This window comes from Nyctereutes procyonoides, unplaced genomic scaffold (genome assembly GCF_905146905.1).
Source record: "Nyctereutes procyonoides isolate TBG_1078 unplaced genomic scaffold, NYPRO_anot_genome, whole genome shotgun sequence".
NCBI classification, from domain to species: domain Eukaryota; kingdom Metazoa; phylum Chordata; class Mammalia; order Carnivora; family Canidae; genus Nyctereutes; species Nyctereutes procyonoides.
Window position 1 is genome coordinate 14,287,048 of NW_026575041.1, and position 21,951 is coordinate 14,308,998.

Sequence of the window (21,951 nt, forward strand, 5' to 3'; positions counted from 1 at the left end):
ATGGACATCTGTGCCCTTTCACCTTTCACTGCTATGAGGAGTGCTGCTAGGGATACTCTTACACGTGCATTTGTTGGCGTGTCTGTTTTTCATTTTACATTCTCAACACCAATGTACAAAGGTTCCAGTTTCTCCATATCTTAACCGAAACACTTGTTATTTCCCAGTGTTTTTTTTTCTTGTTTTTTTTTTTTTTTTTTAGTATTACCATCTTGGTGGATGTGAAGTGGCATCTCACTGTGATTTTGATATGCGTTTCTCTGATGATTAGTGATGTGGAGTATCTTTTCCTGTGCCATTGGCCATTTGTCTATCTTCTCTGAAGAAATGTCTATTCAAGTAACTCTGCTCATTTTAAAGTTATTTATATATATTCTGGATACTAGGTATATGAGTTGTGAACATTTTCTCCCATTCTGCATCTGAGTTTCTAAATCTCTTCCTCAAAGAAACTTCCTATGATATTAAAAAGTTTGTTTTAATATTTATAAATACTGTTATCTCATACCCTTGACACTATAGATGTTTGCTATGGAAAACTACATTTGTCAAAATCTGTTATCAAAATTTGTGATTAAACTTTGTAGTTTGCAGTAGGAAAAATAAACAAATATTTACTAAGCATCTACTATGTCTCTTGCCCTCAATGTATTTTAATTTACTTTGGAGCAAAAGACTTTTACCACTGACATGGTTATAGCATACACAATCCAGTATGGTGTAAAATGCTTGAATGAGAGTCCAGCTTAATGGTGAGTTAAGCCCAGACAAGGTGCTTTACTTCTGCCCTTCGGTTTTACTTGTCTGTAGGACAGGGCTGGTAGTAACTGCTTTGCCTCCCTCCTAGGGCTGTTGTTAAGGATCAGATAGAGGAATGAGAATCTGCACTAAGGAATTGGAGAGCTCTGTGGGATACCCCTGACCACCCCAACTACACACGCACACACAAGAAAGCACTTCCTAAACTTCATCCACTGTACTGATGTCGTCTTGGACAAACCAGGTCAGATGGTGTCTTCACAGCAGTCCTGGAGTGTTTTCTAAAACACGAGTCTATGTTACTCTGTCATCTAAAGCCCCATAGTGGCTCCCTCTCTTCAAAGAGAGACTTGGAGATGTGACTTTCAACTTCTCCTTTGCTTCTGATGCCCAGGGCCCCAAGCCCGGCTGTGCCAACCTGGTTTCCAGTCTGCACTGCCCTCTGTGACCCCTCAAAGCACCTGCACCTGCTGGTCCACAGGCCCTCAGAAGGCTGGATGTGCTTCTGAGTCATGGCATCTGACACCTGTAAGCAGGTGCTTCCATCTCAGATGCATGATGGACAGGAAACCACTCTGGCTTCTGAAGACTAGGGTTGATGACTCGACTCTGTCACCAGTGCCTATGTGACCTTGGGCCAGCCTCTCTCAGCCTCAGCTTCCTCATCTATGATTCATCAGGGAGTTAAGAGTCCCTTTCAGTCCAGGACCTTGCATTTCCTCTATGAACAAGTATTTATTTTTAGCTTTACTGGAGTCTAATTGACAAATAAAACTATACTATATTTAAAGTATACAGCACGATGATTCCATATATGTACACACTGTGGAAGGATTCTCTTCACCAAATTAATTAATGTAACCATCACTTCACATATTTCTCCTTTGTGTGTATGCGTGTGTGTGTGTGAACACTTGAGTTCTGCTCTCTTAGCAAATTTCAGTTATAGAACACAGTGTCATCAACTACAGTCACCATGTTATACATTAGATCAGATCCTTGTAACTGAAAGTTTGTCTTCTTTTACTAATTTCTATCTTCCCCACCCCTAGGCAACCACCACTCTACTTTGTTTCTGTGGGTTCACCTTTTTTTTTTTTTTAAGATTCCACATGTAAGTGATACCATGTAGAATTTCATGAACAAGTAAGTATTTTTTGTTGAATTATGGTTGACCCTTGAACAACACAGGTATGAACTGAGTGAGTCCACTTCTATGTGGATTTTTAAAAAATAAATACAATACAGTACTGTAAATGTGTTTTCCTATGATTGCTTCATAACCTTTTCTTTTCTCTAGTGTATTATAATAATATAGCATATATGTAATACATATAACATACAAAATATGCATTAATCAACTGTTCATATTATTGGTAAGGCTTCCAGTCAACAGTAGGCCATTGGTAGTTAAGCTCTAGGAAATGAAAGATTAAACATGGATTTTCAACTGCTTGGGGGTTGGTGTCCCTAACTACCAGTTTGTTTGTTCAAGGGCCAGCTGTACCCTGAAATCAGTGATACATAATAATAACCATTATTCATTTATATTTATGATTTTAGGCTCTATTTTGACTACATCATTTTTTTAAGATTCATTTATTTATTTGAGAGAGAGAGAGAGACTCTGTGTGTGTGTGGGGGGGGGAGGTAAAAGGGAGGGGCAGAGGCAGAAGGAGAGAGAGAGAATCTCAAGGAGACTCCCCCTGAGCACAGAGTCCAGTGTGGAGCTCGATCTCATGACCCTGAGATCATGACATGAGCTAAAATCAAGAATTGGACACTCAACCGACTGCTACCCAGGTGCCCCTCAACTACATTATTTAAAATCTTTGTAACAACCCTTTAAAAAGAGATTTATAAAAATAATGCCTGCTTTTACAGATGGAATGGACAAGCAGTGTCCCTGAGTCATATAGCCAGGGAGGGCGGAGCTGGTTAGGCTTCAAACCCAGACAGTCTGACTCCAAAGCTCAAAGTTTTTCACTTCAAGTCTCTTCCTCCAGGACTCTTTCAATGATTTTCTCCTCCCTAAGTTTGCCTCCACGCCCCAACCTATTGGCCCAGAAACAATGGACTATTTCTCCATGCCAACTTTCTAAAAGCTTCCAGAGCTTATGGGTGTCCCTCCCAGAGAAGGATCTGGGAGTCCACTGCACATTGCCGAGAGAAGATTCCACCTCCCCACCCCTCACCCCCACAGCTATCTGAGCTCATCTGAGAAGAGCTATAATAGCAATATCATATGACACTTAACTAACAATGAACAATTTATCCATTGCTGTATCTTATCTTATGAACTCATCACAGGAATCCCATAAGTAAAGTGAGGACTGATTTTATGGATGAGGAGACTGAGGCTCAGGAGTTTCCCTGCCCATGATTACATACTTGGCTCCAAGTACATCGCTTCCCTCCTGAGTCTTTGACACACCATATTGAGCTAGAGTTTGGGAAAATCTCTCAGGGATATGCCTTAACTAAGTTTCTCCTCGTGTTCAGCAAAGAGAAAGGGGTGTCTCTGGCCACTAATAGCTACACACCCAAGTGTCACTCAAATGGAACCCTGGACTTGACCCTAAAGAATCAATTGGTGGCCGGCCTTTGGTGATGCTGTTTTCAGGTCCCCCATCAGTGCTCTCATATTCCATTACAAAAGTTTCCTCCTGTGTCCAATGAGCTTTACAGTACCTCAGAATACCTCTGACAACTTCAGTGACCGATGCTCACCAGATGCTGCTTGGCCTCACGTTCTTACATGGGGATGAGAGAAAAAACACACCAGTACCCATTGGGAACTTACCAATAGTTCACAATGCTGATGACTCTCCCTGTCTGGAAAAGTGGAGGAATTTCAATGGAGTGATGTGGAGACTTTGGTTGGTTGACTGGTTTTGATTTGGAGGTCATTTGTCTGGCTTTGGATTATCTGATGCTTACCCTTCCTGTCTTAATCACCCCTATTTCTTTTTCTAATCCATGTGTCACCAGGAGAAAGAAGTGTAAACATGTGAGGTTGCGGTTTTCAGCAAATTCATCAGGAATCAATGCCAAACCAGGCTTTGCCTGAAAACCAGTCTGGTACCGAGAACAACAGAAGGAGATAGAGTTACATTTCTTGTAAACCAACAGCTTGATTTTCATTTTGGCACATCGTGGCTTTGGTTGTTATCGTTGTTGTTCTGGGCTGAGGGATAGGCTTATTTTTCATTGCTGGTTTTATGGCTTAATGTAGTATTGCTTCTTGAAGCTTGCTGAGTACATTCTATTCAGCTTACACTCACAGCCATTAAGGATTTTAGCAATCCTTTATCCTCTCAGAGTGATCTTTCTAAATTGCAAATGTGATTGGGCCATCCTCATTTGGGATAGTCTGGTAAAAAGTTACTTTGCAGACTTAATGACTGGATTGATATTTATTGGGTATTCCAGCAGCACTGCGAGATAGCTGGCCACTGTTTTGATTGGTTTAGATCCAAACCATATAGGTCGTTAAATATTTTGAATATCACACCTACTTATCAACCTTTACTTCTACCCTTACCGGGATGGCACTAAGTCAAGCTATTCCAGAAAACACCTCATACCTTGAACAAACCAAGATCTCTTATCTTCTTATAACTTTGCCTTGGAGAACCCCAGCCTTCCCCAATTCCTCTCATCCTTCATTGACCTCAAGTCTGTGAGGTCTTCCCTCACCCCTTCCTCGGTCCCTTTCCTATCTCACACACTGCCATTCTGTCCTCTTGGATTCCATAATACCAGTGACACTCATATATACAACACCAATGACTGTATAACACTAGTGACTTAAGAAACACAGCTTTTTATCCATTCAAAAGAAAATGTGGTATATATACACAATAGAATATTACTCAGCCCAGAAAGGATGAATATCCATCAATTGCTTCAATGTGGATGGAACTGGAGGGTATTCTGCAGAGTGAAATAAGTCAATTGGAGAAAGACAATCATCATGTTTTTACTCATATGTGGAATATAAGAAATAGTGAAAGGGACTATAAAGGAAAGGAGGGAAGACAAGTGGGGGAAAATAAGAGAAGAAGACAAACTATGAGGGGCTCTTAACTCTGGGAAACAAAGGGTTGCAGAAGGCGAGGTGGGGGGGATGGGGTGACTGGGTGACAGGCACTAAGTAGGGCACTTGATGGGATGAGCACTGAGTGTTATACCATATGTTGGAAAATTGAATTTAAATTAAAAATAAAAAGAAACACATTTTTTTCACTTCAGGGGAAAAACATCCCAAAGAGTCAAGTTAATACCATCACCAAAAAGCAAACTAGGAAAGTATGTCCTTCCCATAAGAGAGTCACAGAATCTCAGCATCAGAAGAGATCAAGGGTCCTCCCTACTCCCTTCTGCAAAATCACTGATAGATGTTTTTTCAACTTCCAATCAAGCACTTCCCGAGATGGAGCAGTCAGTGTTTTTTAGAAAGTTTTCTTTATATTGAGCAAAAGTTGACCTCGTACTCTACTTGTATGTCCTTGGTCTGCCTTCTGGAGACACAGAATACGTCTACTCCCCATTCTGCTTGATGGCCCTTCAGGTATTTGAGGAGAGTGCTCCTCTGCCTTCTCTCCTTCAGAAAGACTGGAATTCCAAAATCATCCTTTCAGGCACGTTCACAAGAAGATCCTGCCCTGACACATAACCCAAATGTACCACTGTTGTGTTATTTTCCAAGTGCTCGGCATCAGGCTATTACTTGGGGAGAAAAGAAATACATTTTACTCTAGAGTTGGTTAATTTAAGCAGAAGTAGTACATTCCCTTAAATATAAGGTTACAAATTAAGAAAATAAAAAATAAAAATAACAGGAGGTATTTCTTAGAGACAGGAAAAGCTCCATACATTCTGTGATAAATCTAGCAGATTAAGTTTAGCGGCAGCTCATTATTTGTGAAACGCTATGCCTGCTTCTAGAAAAAGGACAATGAGGCAGCCAAAAGATAAAGCCTGTGTGTCTCTTGGAGTTCACACACGCTTGCTTAATTTAGGAAATTCCTAGGAGGGGCCACTGTGGGGAGCTGGAGACCACTCTGAAAGGAAACCTAATTCCAGAAAATTAAGTATGCATGTGATGGAAGCAGGCTGGGCACAGTCTGGATCTATTTTGGAAAATGATCCCGGTATTTTCCTCCAAGAATCTACTCACTATAGACATATTCTCAGGTATGGTTTAAATGCAGTTTTGCCCAGAGGCAAAGCAGTGGCCTCACACACCCTGAAAGCTCCCTCTAGAGGTTCAAGTGTGCAGCTACCAGCAGAGCTCCTGGGCCTGGAAGCCTGCCCTAATGTCCAGAGGGGAATCAAGAGACATACAAGAAGTTATCATTTTTCCTGTTAATTAGAGCCACATCTGTTGGTTGGAAAAAAAAAAATTAGGGAACAAAACAAAACTTCTCCATGCTCCAAATAAAGCAAGGCTGCTATTACTATTATTAGCACCATTTATAGACTAGGAAGCAGGGACTCAAAGGAATTAAATCCTTTCTGCAAGTTCATCGAGTTCATATGTGCTGATGTTAGGACTTGAATTCTGATCTGCTTCTAAACACAACAAAACAATGCTTTCTCATCAGAGGAAACTGGACTCTGCAAGATTAATGAGTAGTTCTGACCACCTAATATGCAAGTGGCACCATTAATGAGAGGTATGATTGAGTGTGTTACATATGATGCCTGGCCAATGGTGAATTTTCACTGAAAATTCTCCCCTCTAAACTGACCACCAATCTGACTACCTGTGTCCTGAGTGTGTCCTTCCAGGCACAGAGACCCCTGAGAGGAAGTCCATGCAATTTGATCTTTATATCCTGTCACCTAGACCTGTATGCTCCCTATACTGGGTGCATGGATCAAAGAATGATTAAATGACATTGGCTGTCTTCTAAGAGCTTATAATCTGCTAGGAATGTTTAAGATTTGTGCATACACACACACACACACACACACAGCCCAGTATAATTATATTAGTCAAAAGTGAGTTAAAATATATTAAAGTTATATGCCAGCAATTTCATATTCTTCATTTACATGAAGCCAGGAAAACTTGCCCTATACAAGGAGACATATCCCAGAATCTTGACTGCAAAACTGTTGCTCATAGCAAAAATTGGGAACTAAACAGTCCTCAACAGAGGCCTGGAAAAGTACATTTCAGTTTGCTGATATAATGGAATATTATGCATGGTGATTAAAATAAATGGTATGAAACTGTATTACATGGGTAAGTCTTAAACACAATAAGTAGAAAATATAATGATAACAGTTAACATTTAACACTTCTTAATTGTCAGGTAGAATTTTATGTGCTTTGCATGTATTAACTGATTTCATCCTCACAATGAACCCTTAAAAGGTAGATATTATCACCAAACCCATCTTAGAAATGAGGAAGTTGAAGAATGATACCTACATTTGACATAATTGCTAAGATGTTTGAAGATATGCAAAAAGACCATAATTTAAGAATATACCCATACATATTAAAACATGCATGGGAGGGGGATCCCTGGGTGGCTCAGCTTTTGAGCATCTGCCTTGGGCCCAGGGCAAGATCCTGGAGTCCCGGGATCAAGTCCCACATCGGGATCCCTGCATGGAACCTGCTTCTCCCTCTGCCTTTGTCTCTGCCTCTCTCTCTCTGTGTGTGTGTGTCTCTCATGAATAAATAAATAAAATCTTCAAAAAATAAAACATGCATGTGAATCATTAAATACCAAATTTATCATGGTATTGCCTTAGGGATGGTGAAAGGGAGGGAGCTGTGATCTAGGAGGGGAATAGAGAGGACCTCAAATGTATTTACAATGCTTCATGTAATGGCTGCTACATATTCTTTATATTTATACTCTTCCTATGTCTGAAATATTTCATAATAAAAAAAGATCAATAAGCAGAAACTAAATACCTAAATATTAAATAGGCTCAAGGTAAGGAAACATTATTCCTGATATTGAATAATATTAAAATATATGTGTATATATATATATTAACATGTCTATCTTATAAGATTTATATATAAAATATAATATTTATTAAAATTAATTAATTTATTTGAGAGAGAGAGAAAAGGGAAGGGGCAGAGGAGAAAGAATCTTAAGCAGACTCCATGCTGACCATGGAGGCTGACATGGGGCTGGACGCAGAGCTCAATCTCACGACCCTGAGATCATCACCCTGATATCAAGATCTGAGCTGAAACCAACAGATGGAGGCTTAACTGACTGGTTTACCCAGAGGCCTGCAAAAGAAGCATTTAAACTGGACTAGCAAATGTCGAAATCAGAGTGTACGCCAGGCAAGGAATGCCATGCACAAAAGTGGAAGGTGTAGCAAACTCAGAAAGACATTCTTCTTTCCATTCCAAGACCCCTGGGAGGCCCAGTCTGAAGGACTCAGCCCCTGGACTTGGTGGCTCCACTTTCTACGTGGCCTCATTTCTGTGGCTGGAGAAGTGGTGAACTGGGAGGCAGCAGCGTCTCCTTCCAGGGTGGATGGTGGGGGGTGGGGGAGGCGGGAGCAGTGGGAATGCTTGAATTGGATATCTTGTGGCTCTCTCTCAGATTGTGTGTGTCCTGGGGGGCAGTGGGGCTTGTCTGCTACCCCAAAGCAGACTGGCTGGAATGTGCAAGTCTGTGTTTATAGGCATGAGTAACGACTGAGCTGAGTGTCTGCTTTTGACTTTGGGAAGACATGATGGGGACTCGCTGCAACTCAAAACCCAGAGAGTGACTAGCTGACAGTAAGGGATAAGCACTTTATATACCAGAACTGAACCAACCATTGGACAGAAAGGCCAGCGCACACTGGAAGACCTTTGACAATTCATTCTAAGGTGGATGTGGCTCTGGGTCTGGACAGCCTCAAAGTCCAGATATCACCCCAAGCCAGATGACACTGTCCTGAACTTGGGCTTCAGACTCTTCACCCCCCACTCCCAGCTCCACCCTTGCCTCCACCTACCCTTCCAGCACCTGTAGTACCTACAGGGACTCACCCTGCTGACCTGTTCTCACTGGTTGTTAACTGCTTGGGTTCTGGATCAGAAAATCCAAGACAGCATAACTTCGAGCCTTAGACCACTTTGCCAGAGTCTCTGGGGGCAAAAGCTGGTTTCCCAAATACACAGAGAAGTAGCTTCTCAAAAAAACACTTGTTTGACTGATAGAAATGAGTATCTGGCTGGTGCTGCATTCAAATAAAGGAAGGCACTGCCTTGTCATGCAATGGGAAGATCTGGAAATTAAGTCTGAAGACATGGTCGTGAATGTTGGCTCTTCCTCTGCTTCTACACATTTGATCTTAGACAAGTACTCAGCTTCTCCTAACCTCAGTTTTCTCATCTGTAAAACAGAAGCCACAACAACCATCACCTAAAAGGCCATCATGAGGAGCAAAGACAATAGTGGCCATTGGCTGTTCACTCTGTGCCTAGTTCTGTGCTTGAGATTTTGAGACAGAATCTCATATAAACTTCTCAGCACCTCTGAGAAGGACCTGGGGAACAGAGGGCATACGTAATTTGTCCCAGCCCTACAGCTCATCAAATTGTGGATCTGGGATTCAAAGCCAGGTCTGCCTGGCTCCAAAGACATATAGCACTAGCAGCTGCAAAGTGCTTTGAAAATGTTATTTCTACTACTCATGAAGAAGTTGCGAACTCATCTCAACTAGGTTAAAACATCCTTTCTTGAACTGGCCTGATTAGGGATTAATTTAGATCCAAAATACGCAGGCTGGGGGATTCCTGGGTGGCTCAGCGGTTTGGCACCTGCCTTTGGCTCAGGGCGCTATCCTGGAGACCCGGGATCCAGTCCCGTCAGGCTCCCGGCATGGAGCCTGCTTCTCCCTCTGCCTGTGTCTCTGCCTCTCTCTCTCTCTCTCTCTCTCTCTCTCTATCATAAATAAATAAACAAATCTTTAAAAAAAAATAAACGCAGGCTGGATTACATCCTTGCTGTGAGTCCAAGCCCCCTTTTGCTCCATATGAGCAGTCTGAAGATCTGTTTTCCTTTCTGTCGGGGCACTCAGTGTGCCAGGCTGGACATGAAGGGCTCCCCAAAGCAAGAACAAGAACAACCTTCCTGGGGGAACGTGGGTCTCCCAATCTCCAGAGTGCTGCTCTTACCTTGGACCTCAATTTTTTGTCTTCACAGCTTCTTGGCAATGGTTACCAACGAGGTGCCTAAGAATTTATTTTGCAGTCTCTCAAAGCTAAGTCCTCAAACCCAAACATTCTCTTCACTTGCCAAACACTTCCCTGAATTAAGTTCTCTGGAAATTAAGCTTTTCAATAGCTTCTCTGTATCCCCTAACCTAGGAACAGTTCAAGCTACTGGTATTATACTGGTATTATTATACTGGTATTATTCTTAATATTGTATCAAATATTAAATGTTCAGTGTTGAGTTCTATAGCGCTTGCCACTTCAGATAAATTAATGAGCTACTTCTTCATATAAAGTCTGAAATATTAAATCATGTCACATGTGACCCAAGAGAACTTTTAGGATTTTTGACCAGAAGAATACATCCACTCTGGCAGAGCCACATTCTTCTTTTTATGTGATCCAGCTTGAAAAATCAAGAGCTATGGCCTTCAGCTGGAGGTCCTTTTGGGACATGTTTTTCTGACTTTCAGAAACCCAAGCTGGAATTCATAGACTGTTGAGCTTCTGGCCACATTTAGACACTACACATATTTTTCAGTCATAGTTTCAGAAGCTTATAGCCTCTGGACAATTGGAATCACAGTGTTTTAGAGTTGGAGGTTGCCCAAGAAATCATTTAGCAGAGCATTCTCAGATTCCTGGTGAATAAAAACTAATGGTTCGATCACAATCCATTATATTAAAGACCATTCATTGGGTACCTGCTATGTGCCATGCACTGTCCTTTTTTTTTTTTTAATTAAAAAAAAATTTTAGAGTAATCTCTACACTCAACATGGGGCTTAACTCACAACCCCGAGATCAAGAGTCGCATGCTCTACTGACTGAGCCAGCCAGGCACCCCATGGGACGCAGTTCTAAGCACTTTATAGGTATAACTCATTTTGTCCTCTCCCAAATCTCATAAGGTAGATCCTGCTATTATTCCCATTTTATAGGAGATGGAACAGAGAGATGCGCAGAGAGTAAAATCATCTGTCCAAGGATCAAATCCAGGCTGTGGGACTTCCTTGACCACTCCTTTATCTCCTGATTCAAGATCACAGAGCTACTAAGTGTTCACCTCAGCCTCAGTCTGGAGTCAAGTGGCTACAGGGTTGCACTCTGCCTTTGGAGGTCTGTCAAGGTATGGGAGTGTGTGTAGGGGAGTGCTGACAGTGGTGTGAGGTGGGTAGTGGCCGACCATCTCCTTCCTCTTCCCAACCCCCCACACTCAGAGAATGTTAGCATTCCAATCTTGGGCGTGCTGTGGCTTGGGGATTAGCTACAGAATGAGGTCTAATTCACGTGTCTTGTTCTCAAGGACTCTTTCCTTGAAAATATTGTTTTTTAAAACAAAGCAAAATGTAAACATCCGAATTGCATGCATGTATGGAAAAGTAGAAGGAAGTAAAATTTACTCATAATCCTACCACCCAACAACTATTGTTGACATTTTGGTATATTTTCCTGCAGTCATTTTTGGGCAATGCACACATTGTTAGCCGGGACGGTGACGAATATAATGTTGTATCTTGCTTTTGCACTAAATATTATCTATACTAATATTTACCTTTTATAAACATCATTTTAAAACATATATAATATATGCATATAAAATGTTATATGTCATACCATTATGGGGATGTGCTACAATTTATGTAAATATTCCTCTGTTGTCAGGCATTTATGTTATTTTTTTAAAGTTTTATTATTTTAAGTAGCACTAAAGAACTTTTTTTTAAATAAAACTTTTACCATATTTAGGCATACTTCTCTTGGAAGAATTTCCAACATGAAAATATTGGAACTTCTCTTCACCTGAACATTAGGAATTCATTAGGAATTTCTCTGTGCTGACATTAATTATTGAGCTGTCAACTGTCAATATGGAAATAAGTAAGTCATCATGGGATTTCTAATTATGTTACAGACTTAAATGAACCTCTGCCTTTTGTGTTTTTCCAAACCACGCTAGCAGTAGTTCATTCTCAGGTAAAACGGGCAAACAGAAACATGATCCTTATCTATAACATAGGCATGGCTGAAAGAGACCAGTATCAGGAAGTGTTTAAGCACAAGGATCCTATCTCTCTGATATGCTTTCAAAAAACTCATAACCTCAGTCTAAGCATGAGAAAATATTAAACAAACCCAGTTGGGGGGGGGGTAATTCTACAGGATACCTGGGTAGTATTTCTCAGGACTGCCAAGGTCGTAAAAGCAAAGACTGAGAAACTATCCAGAGCAGACAGATTAGGAAGACATGGCAACCAAACGCAACATGGTTCCCTTGGATTGCATCCTGGAATAGAAAAGAGGCTTTAATGGAAAAACTGATGAAATCCAAATACTGGAGTTTAGTTAATAGCAATGTATCAACATCAGTTTCTTAGGTTTTTTTTAAGATTTTATTTATTTATTCATGATAATCACACAGAGAGAGACAGAGAGGCAGAGACACAGGCAGAGGGAGAAGCAGGCTCCATGCACCAGGAGCCCGACGTGAGATTCGATCCCGGGTCTCCAGGATCGCGCCCTGGGCCAAAGGCAGGCGCCAAACCGCTGCGCCACCCAGGGATCCCAGTTTCTTAGTTTTAATAAATTACCCCAGATATGTATGATGCTAACCTGGGGAAAACTGGATGAAGGGTATCCATGAACTCTCTATACTATCTTTGTAAATTTTTTATATATAAAAAATATTTCAAAATAAGTTTTTTTTGTTTTTGTTCTTTTAAAGATGAAGTACAAGGGTTCTGGAGCCAGTCTGATTTGGTTTTGAGTCCTGGATCTGGCATTTGTTACAGCCGAGTGACCCTGGACAAATTCTTTCTTTGAATGGTGGTTCATCTACATTATATGAAGAAAATGATCTACCATAGGGGGCTGGCTGCAGGTCTTAGCTATAATAATGGAGATAAAGCACTTAGCATTATTCCTGGTACGAGGTAAGTGCTTGATAAATGTAAGCCATATGATTATTTTAATTCATCCGAGGATTCTTCTCTCCAAATCTTAGTTCCCTCTAAGGTAAGAAGGAATTTTTATGCAAAGCTACATAAAAAGTGGAAAATTAAATAGCCTCATTAAAATTTCAAACTCAACACAAAGGAGACAACTTTTGTGAATCTGGAAACAGTAATTGGTGTGGGCTTTTGGGTCACTGCTCTTGTTTTCTGTGTAGCTATTGGGTTGTTTCCTAAGGTAGGTGTAGTGAGAAGATGCAAGGTTTTGAAAGGAGACTACATTCTCGCACCAATTACCCAAAATAACCAACTTACAAATGCCCATTGTGAGACATGGAATTCTTTCATTTAAACTGCTTAGAAAAACAATCTTGTAGCGAATTGAAAATGGTCTGCGCTTGGCCTCTACCCAAAGGCAAATTATTTTAGTATGAAAGTCTAAGGAAAATAATTTAACCACAAGCTATGTGAGTAGGAAAGGAAAAATAACCAAAGGATAAAGAAAAATACACTTTGTCTCTATCATATATAAAATTTCTTTTTTGGGTGCTAAACTGCAGCACAGATGTGAAACTTGATCTACAAGGTAGGGTCCAAATGACAAAAAGAAAATAAATAATCCAAGATCTAAAAAATATTCTGAGATGTCATTAAACTTCAGTCAAAGACTATGTTTGGGTGTGACCAAAGCCCATTATTCAACACCGCTGGTCCTAACCTGAAGTCTAGCACCTGAATTCAAATCCATTTCCAAGAGGTAGAGTCATAAATAGCCTCAGTTTCCTCAATTCCAGAAATTGTGATAAGCATATCTACAACATAAGATTCTTTAAGAGACAATATAAGGATTGAGTGAGAGAGCGTGAAAAATGCCTTGCACAGAGCTCACATACAGGAGACAAAGAATAAACACTACCTAGATCTAAATTTGAACATATACAACACCGAGCTGGTCACATTTATACCCTTGTTTCTAATGTTAAGGAATCTGCAATTTTGTTGGTGAAAAAAAACTATTCATATGAAAAATCACAGAATAATATTGAAACTGCATGCTAGAGGGTTAATTTCAGTGTTGGAAATATGGTACCAACCAATGTCAGCTTTCTTTTGGCTGCCAAATTTGACCTTACTTGTCAACACGGCACCTTTGAAAAGTGGAGAGAAGTAAGAATTTGGATCAAATACCATACATTAATTAGGGGTTTGGTGTAAGCCTAATTGGCTCACTAATACTCTTCCAACTTTGGGATTTGCAGTAATTCATAGCAACATTTCCAGGGAAGGAGCTCTTCCATGTAAGTAAATTTTCCAGTCTAACTAATTATGCCTTTTTAAATGCTAAAACTTCAATATTTCTGAAGAAAATTAAAATTGTGTACATTGTTTCACACTCCAGGCTACAAACACGTATCATTCCTTTAAAGCTCTAGCACTAAGCACAGTGCCCACCACCTACTAGGTGTGCAATAAACAGTTCCTGCTGAACTACAGCTTATGATATATATTCTTATCTTCTTAAGTAGTGTTTGATGAACATGATTCAACCTTATCTTTATGACCACAATCATCATACCAAATGCAATAAATGTATAACATTTCATGTGAGTGAAGTCGTCTGGGGCTATTTACCCTCATAAAATGGTCTCAGACATGTGATCTAATTTTTCCAGCTTTTTTTTAAGCTTTCCATCTCCTCTCTTGTTGTCAAGGTATCAGTGAATATTGCTAGCTGCTGTCACGTTGCCACCTTTTAGAATCTTCCCTTTCTAAAAAGTCATAAACTGGGAAAACAGAGAGCCTATTTGTTGGAATGATATCTAAAACTAAGGGCCACTATGCTCTAAGGGACTCTAGGGCTGTCTTCAGAATAAATCACAAGTGTTGTGTTGCATGGGGTCTTCTGGTTGCTTGGATGCTTAGCTTTCATTTATTCATTAAAAAAAAGAAATTGAGTGCCCTTTTTCTGTGCCAGTCACTTCTAGGTGCAACATCAACAACAACAAAAAACTGATACAAAAGTTTCTACTCCTTTTAAAGGATATTTCAGTTGGGAGAGAAACAATAAGCAATAAACATACTAAGTTAACAAAAACTTTTATTAGCAATGAGTGCTAAGAAAAAAAAAGTCAAATGTGATATGGAAGATCTGGAGTGAGACATGGCAGGTAGAGCAGGTCATGGTATTAAAAAGATTGGTCAAAGTTGGCCTCTGAGAAGGTGGACTTAAAGGAGAGAAGGGAGGTTGCCACGCAGTTATCTGGAGGAGCCAGGTTTCAGGCTGAGGACAAAGCACAGCAAAGCCCATAAAGCCAGAATAGAGAAGCAAGGAGATCGGTAACCAGGTAGCATGAGCAAGAAGACAAAGAGGAAATGAGACCGGTCTGTGGAGAGGACAAGCAGGTAGGGCCTCATAGGCCACTGGATTTTCTTTGTGAGGCAGAGGCCATGGTTCCATTATGGATGAGACCACTCATCTAAGTTGTTTAAGTATCTGAGAGTTTAAGTATCAGTTTATGGCATCAGTGACCACTGTTAGGTCTCATCATATTGTCTCCTTACAGGGTCTTCTCCTTTCTAGGATATTAGGATATATGTCTTCTCTTTTCTAATACATCAAGCTTTATGCAAGAGGTTTCAGAGCTAGTATCTGAACTCTGATTGTTGGATTATAAATGCACTCCTCCTGCCATCATGCCATACAGTTGCAGTGGGAGTGTCAATCACATGTAAGTGAACAAATGTTTAAGGAAGTTGATCACATGATTTATTTGCATATTGATTTTACTGAATACAAAGGAAAGGGTCACCTTCTAGGCATCTCTACCAGGTAACACAGATTGAGGAGTTAGTTTCAGCTACTTGTGTACCTTCACATAATACATCTTTTTCTGGTCAAATATTTTATAATTCAGACATTTTACTAATTCAGCCAATCTTTCTGCCCTCCAGGGCCTTAGGCCAATTTCCTGAGGTTTTACATAATGGGCTCCATCTGACCCAGGGCCACTTGTCTTAGTACATTTTCCCATCAGAGTGTGAGGTTTCTCAGGCCTTGTGATTGGTTAAATAATGAAACACAGCCTAAGCCCCTGACTAGGCCTCCTTGGAAATAAGGTCTGGGTTTGGATCCAGGACATAGTTGGATGTCAAGGGAACTCTTCCAGACCTCACAAAGAAGTGTCCAGAACCAAAATGTTTCTGTTTTAAGTCCAGATCAGAATATCAAAACCCACCTACTCATGCCAGTTCCAAATTTCTCCATAATTGCTTTGGGAAGATTGTTTGCCTGCTTAAAATATTCATTTCCCATCCCGACACAATGTTCTTTGAGGTTAATAAAAGGGGCAAAATCACTATTTTCAACAATTTCAACCCAGTGCCAATGGAAGAAAAAAAACAATGTTTTTACTGGCACAGAATTCGTGGAACTTAAGAAAAATAAAGGTCAACTGTACTGTATTTTTTTTCTCCTTAGACTTGCTAATTTGTAAGCATCATCCTTAGAATTCTTAAACAAAAATGCAAAACTTTGAATTATTTACAACTGGTCTAAGAATTTCTCTTAAGTAATTAACAGGCCAGGCCTGGTTTCAACACTTCAGAAAGGTTTTATTTATATGTTTTTCCTAAAATACCTTAAAATTCAGGGTTTTTTTTTCCCCTCTTTTAAAAGATTTATTTATTAGAGAGAGCGCGTGTGAGCACAGCTGTGGGGTAGAGGGAAAAGAAGATGCAGACTCCCCACTGAGCAGGGAGGCTGACATGCGGCTGGATCCCAGGACCCCCAGATCATGACATGAGCCGAAGCAGAGGCTTACCCAGATACTTCACCAACTGAGCCACCCAGGCGACCCTCCTTTTTTTATTTTTAAAATAGCAAATCCTCAAAGTTTAAACTTGTCTTTATAAATAAAGCTGTATTCAAATTTAAGCTGACCTAAAACATAAGTTTAAAGTCAAGTTAATCCAACCTCTTAGCATAATTGAATAATGAAGATTTACAGGGTTTTCAGTACAAACATTCAAATCATAATTATAATCCAGACTGGAATAATGGGAGAGAGGGAGAAAATTAAGAAGATCAAAATATGAAAACAGCGGCATCTGGGTGTCTTAGTTGGTTGAGTGTCTGCCTTTGGCCTAGGTCATGATCCCAGGGTCCTGGGATCAAGTCCTTCATCAGGCTCCCTAGTCGGCAGGGAGCCTGCTTCTCCCTCTCCCTCTACTCTCCGGCTCATTCTCTCTCTCTCTGTCAAATAAATAAAATCTTTTAAGAAAAAGAACCAAAATATGAAAACATTTGTTGAATGAATTTTTATATAAATTAAAATGAAACCTTTAAGGCAAAAAATGAAATTACTTGTTTCTCCTTTCCGAGAGCTATGAATTTTCAGAGTTTACAGGAACTTTGTGATCATCTATTCTAGAGATAACAAGTTTAAACTGGAAGGCCAACTTAAAGCAATTTGGGCACCTGGGGCACTGTGATTAATGCTGGGAAGTGAGCATAGTGAGGAGTATATGATTTTTTTTTTTAGATTTTATTTATTTATTCATGAGACACAGAGAGAGAGGCAGAGACATAGGCAGAGGGAGAAGCAGGCTCCCCGCAGGGACTCCGATGAGGGACTCAATCTGAGGATCCCAGGATCACACCTCGAGCCAAAGGCAGATGCTCAACCAGTGAGCCACCCAGGCGACCCAGAAGTATATGACTGATTAATGTTTTGCCATAGCCAGAGGAGGATGGGACAGGCTGAAGGACACACAGAAGGACATGTGTGGAAGGACATATTCCAGAGACCACTGGTTGATCCAGTCTAACCTATATATAACCTTAACAAAAGAAATCTTAAGCTGCAGAGCCATTAAGTGTCTGTCACTGGTCACTCAGCTAGTTTGTGAGAGAGCTAGAATCAAAGCTTAGCAGTTAGGGTTCTCATTTGGGATCATCCTATCAATTGAAGTCATTAAAAAAACGTACTACACACTTCCCTGCCATGGTAGCTAGATTAAAGGAAGACACTGCCATACCCAGTGATGCCTACAGGGTCATGGGGGTGCACAAGGCTGTCTGCTTGTGCACTCAGGGCAATCATGAAATGAGAGTGCCTAACAGTGTCTGCTAAACCATGTGGCTTTCTGGGAGATCTGACAGGTGTCTGATTCAGTCCAGAGTCGGGGCTAGGCAACTGCATTTTTATCGAGAGCTCTGAGGTCTATGGACCAAAATTTGAAAGACACTGAGATGGTATTTCTCTTCTTTCTGCCAGTTCTGTTCCATGGTTTGCCAACTTCATGTTGCCTTCACAGCAGGTCTTTTGCCTGGTCTCTTTCTCCTTCCATCCATATATTTTTAAAGATTTTATTTATTTATTCATGAGAGAGACACAGGTAGAGGGAGAAGCAGGCTCCCCTTAGGGAGCCCAATTCCGGACTTGATCCCAGGACCCTGGGATCACAACCCAAGCCAAAGGCATATGCTCAACCACCAAGCCACCCAGGTATCCCCATATTTTTTTGATGGTTGTTTGCGTCTTCAATTTTCAATGCAGCTGCTCTTGTTCCCGGCTCTAGCTGCCATCATCAGCCAACAAGAGTCCCTCTCTTGGTTATTTGGTGAATTGAGTCAACATGGTATTTCTGTCTCTGGAGCCTTTCAGCCATTCCCAACCATTCCCCCTGGAAGCATGGACTCTGGAGCTAGGCTGTTAGATTTGAATCCTGGCTCCACCTCTTGATGACACTGTGAGCTTGAGTAAATGACTTCACCCCTCTGTGCCTCAGTGACCACATCTCTAAAATGAAAATAATAATCAGGTATCTACCTGATGCCATTGTTGTAAGGATTAATTTAGATGGATGAACAAAGAGCAAAGTGCTTAGAACACGGTCTGGTTTATTAAGGTACAATGTAAGTCTTTGCTGCTATTATTATTACTATTAACTACTACTATTTTTATTATTTTGTTTCATACTGTGTTTGAAGCTACCAGACAGTCAAGAGTCAAATAACCAAGGCACTGCTCTAGATATAACAGCTTCATCCACAGCTCAATCAATAGAGAATTTCCCAGGGTACTTCCAGTTCAATAGCACACAGTTATCAACACTCTGGTATCCACATGTTTCCGTATGGTGATTATAAATGCCTTTTCCTTAAAATAGTAGAGACCTTTGAAGTGTTTGCCCAGCTCAACATCACCACCACTACCCCACATGCCCTCCAGCAGCCATGATGTGCAGTGCGACCTCTTCCCTCCAGCCAGTGACTCAGGGAGTGCCACCCGATTCAGGCTAGACCAATCCATTCTTTCTCTCATAATTTAGTATTGGGACCAAGAGATGGCTGACTTAGTATCTCTTTGAAACTGGCAATTTAATGTAAACTTGGGAGCTGTGGAGCAGCCACATTTCCCACAACGAGAAACTGAGAAGTAGAAGAAATTGGCTTATTGGCAATAAGAGAAGAGAAAAGCTGGAACATTCTGAGGGCCTCCCAGGCCCTGGTTTCAGTATTCCCCAAGGCCTGCCTGAATTCCACTGACTGGATCTATCCCACACCCCTATAGCCTTTGATTCTCTATTTTACTTAATCTAGATCAAGCTTGATTTAACCAGAAGAGATCCAGTACCTGCTTTCACTAGCAGTGACTTTGAAACCTGTGAATTCTCTGACAGGTCTCGCCAACCGAATAAAGACGGAATCAACTAAAAACAACATGCTTACCATACAAATATGGCTTTGAGACCACTCCTCTATGGTGGATGCCTCATCCAATGAGATGATTGCCCTTAGGTCACACCTAATACAGAGTTTCTGGAGCTGCTATTGTTCATAGGAATATCTGAGACAACCAGTATGGGAAACTAAGATCAATTTCCTTGGTTTTAAAATAGCCCATGTAGAAACTGGCCCTATTTTACTGATTACATTTTATTAGTTGAAAGGTTATCAATGAACGAAGGTTGGTAAAACCTACCACTCTTCTGCCTTTCTCTGGTTTTTCTCTCCAGTTCCTCTGAGCTTCTACTCTGGCACCAGATCGATGAAAAAAGGCACGGCAAATGGGCTGCTCTGAGGGCCAGAACACAGAGTGCCTTATATACTGTTGTGGGGATGTTGGCTTTGCTCTAAGTAGAATGATATTGCAAAAGATTCCAAGAAAAGATAAAATGCAGCATGCAGAGCCTAGCAAGTATTTGAGCTGTCTCAGTAGAGAGAAGGTGAGACCAGAGAGGCAGACTCCTGGGAACCAGCAGAGGAAATGCTAATGGGCAAGAAAGTGGTCTTGAAGTCATGAGCACCATTTAATTTTGTTCCAATTTGCTAAAAGAACACTATTTTTCAATATTTTAAATAAAATATTTTCTTTAGGATGCTCATTGAACACAGAGTCCAAATATGTGAACAGCATGTGGAATAAAAAGTATAAGAATCCCCGCCCCCATTGCTAAACACTTCATCAGACATAACTAGAGTTAGTTAACACAGTGTGTGTCTGAGAAAGCTTTTCTGGAAGGCCCAGCTACCTGGGTTTGGTGACTGTATTTACAGAGTACAGTGATTTCTCTCATGCAGCATGATTAGGGAATGCAGAATTATAGCTGGTCACACATTCTGGATAACCCAAAGACCGCAAGGAACACTATCATTTGTCCAAAATACAGAGAACAGTGGTGAATTTACAGTGCCTCAAGGGCATCCTCAGGAACGTCATGCATCACTGGCTGGCAAGGACTCATGTGCCAGCTCATGGCTGGGAAGAATATGGGCTCCAGAGGCAAATAGATCTGTGTTGGAATCTCAGCTCTGACCGTTAACATTGGCTTAAATTTTCTGTGACTCCCAGTCCTCATCCACTTATTCATCCATTCAACAAATATTTATTGAGAGCCTTCTGTGTGCCAGACCTTGTGGAAGGCACACGGAACTAAACGGTCAGCAGAAAGAGATCTGATGTCTGCCCTCATGAAGCTAGTCTAGGAGGGAGACACACACTGAATCAAAATTCACAAACATAAAACTGGAACTAAGGGGCACCATAGGGTAGTTGGAAAACCATCTGAAGTTCAAAGGCTGGTTCTTCTACCTGCCAGCAGAGTAGAACCTCAAGTAAGTTCTTTCATTTCTGTATGCCTCAGTTTCAATATCTGTAAAATGGGGATGACGGAGTATCCACCTCTGGTGGTTGTGAAGATTTAATCTTGGAAAGTAGAACGGTGCTGGCACACAGTGAGTACTGTGTAAGTGCTTGCTGTTATCAATCATAACTATAGGAAGAGCTGTGGACAAAAGATACAGAGTGAAATAAAGATACGACAGAGGGTGCTGAGCACATCGTGAAGTTCAGGGAAGGCTTCCCGCACCAAGTATTGAGTGATTATGCTCCCAACCTATCCCCCTATGGTCTCGTGTTGTCATCTGGGGGGTGGGATTCTGCACCCCACATTTCGTCTTGCAAACTGTCTTCACGCAGGGCTCTGCTGAGAGGGTGCTAGGGAGGTGGACTGAAAACCTGGAAGGGAGACAAGGAAACTGCTCCTTCCTGTCCACATTCTGAGGCGCTTCTGTGGGCTTCCCGTACCTGCAAGTGGCACCTGTACTTGCAAAGCTTCTTCACTCTGCAGCCATGGTCCTTCCAGGGCAGTGGCTCGGTGGACAAAGCAGAAGTCTTCCACTTCTTGAGACACCAGCTCCACCACACCCCACTGCTGACAAAGCAGCACCAGCCGGTTGGTGGCCCCTCCTCAGAGGTCTGGGTCAGAGGCCTCTGGGCCCCCTCTTTAAGTTTCTGAGTTGTAATAATTCCCACTTCTGCTGCTACAGACCCAGGGATGATAGCTGCATCTGCCAGTTGTTATACCTCCTTGATGACTTAGAGCAGAGGTGGTCATACTTTCTCTGTAAACGGTCAGCAAATACTTCAAACTCTGTGGGCCACATGCTATCTCTGTTGTATTCTCTTCTTCTTTTTACAACTCCCATACAACTTTTTACAAATGGAAAAATCATTCTTAGTGCACCAAAGTCTGACA

General features: G+C 41.1%; 1 protein-coding gene across 1 annotated transcript in view; it reads right to left on the reverse strand.

Annotated features, from left to right (window-relative positions):
- The window catches only part of ME3 (malic enzyme 3), a 192,446-nt gene that overhangs the window by 138,925 nt on the left and 31,570 nt on the right, over positions 1-21,951 (reverse strand). The window lies entirely within an intron of this gene.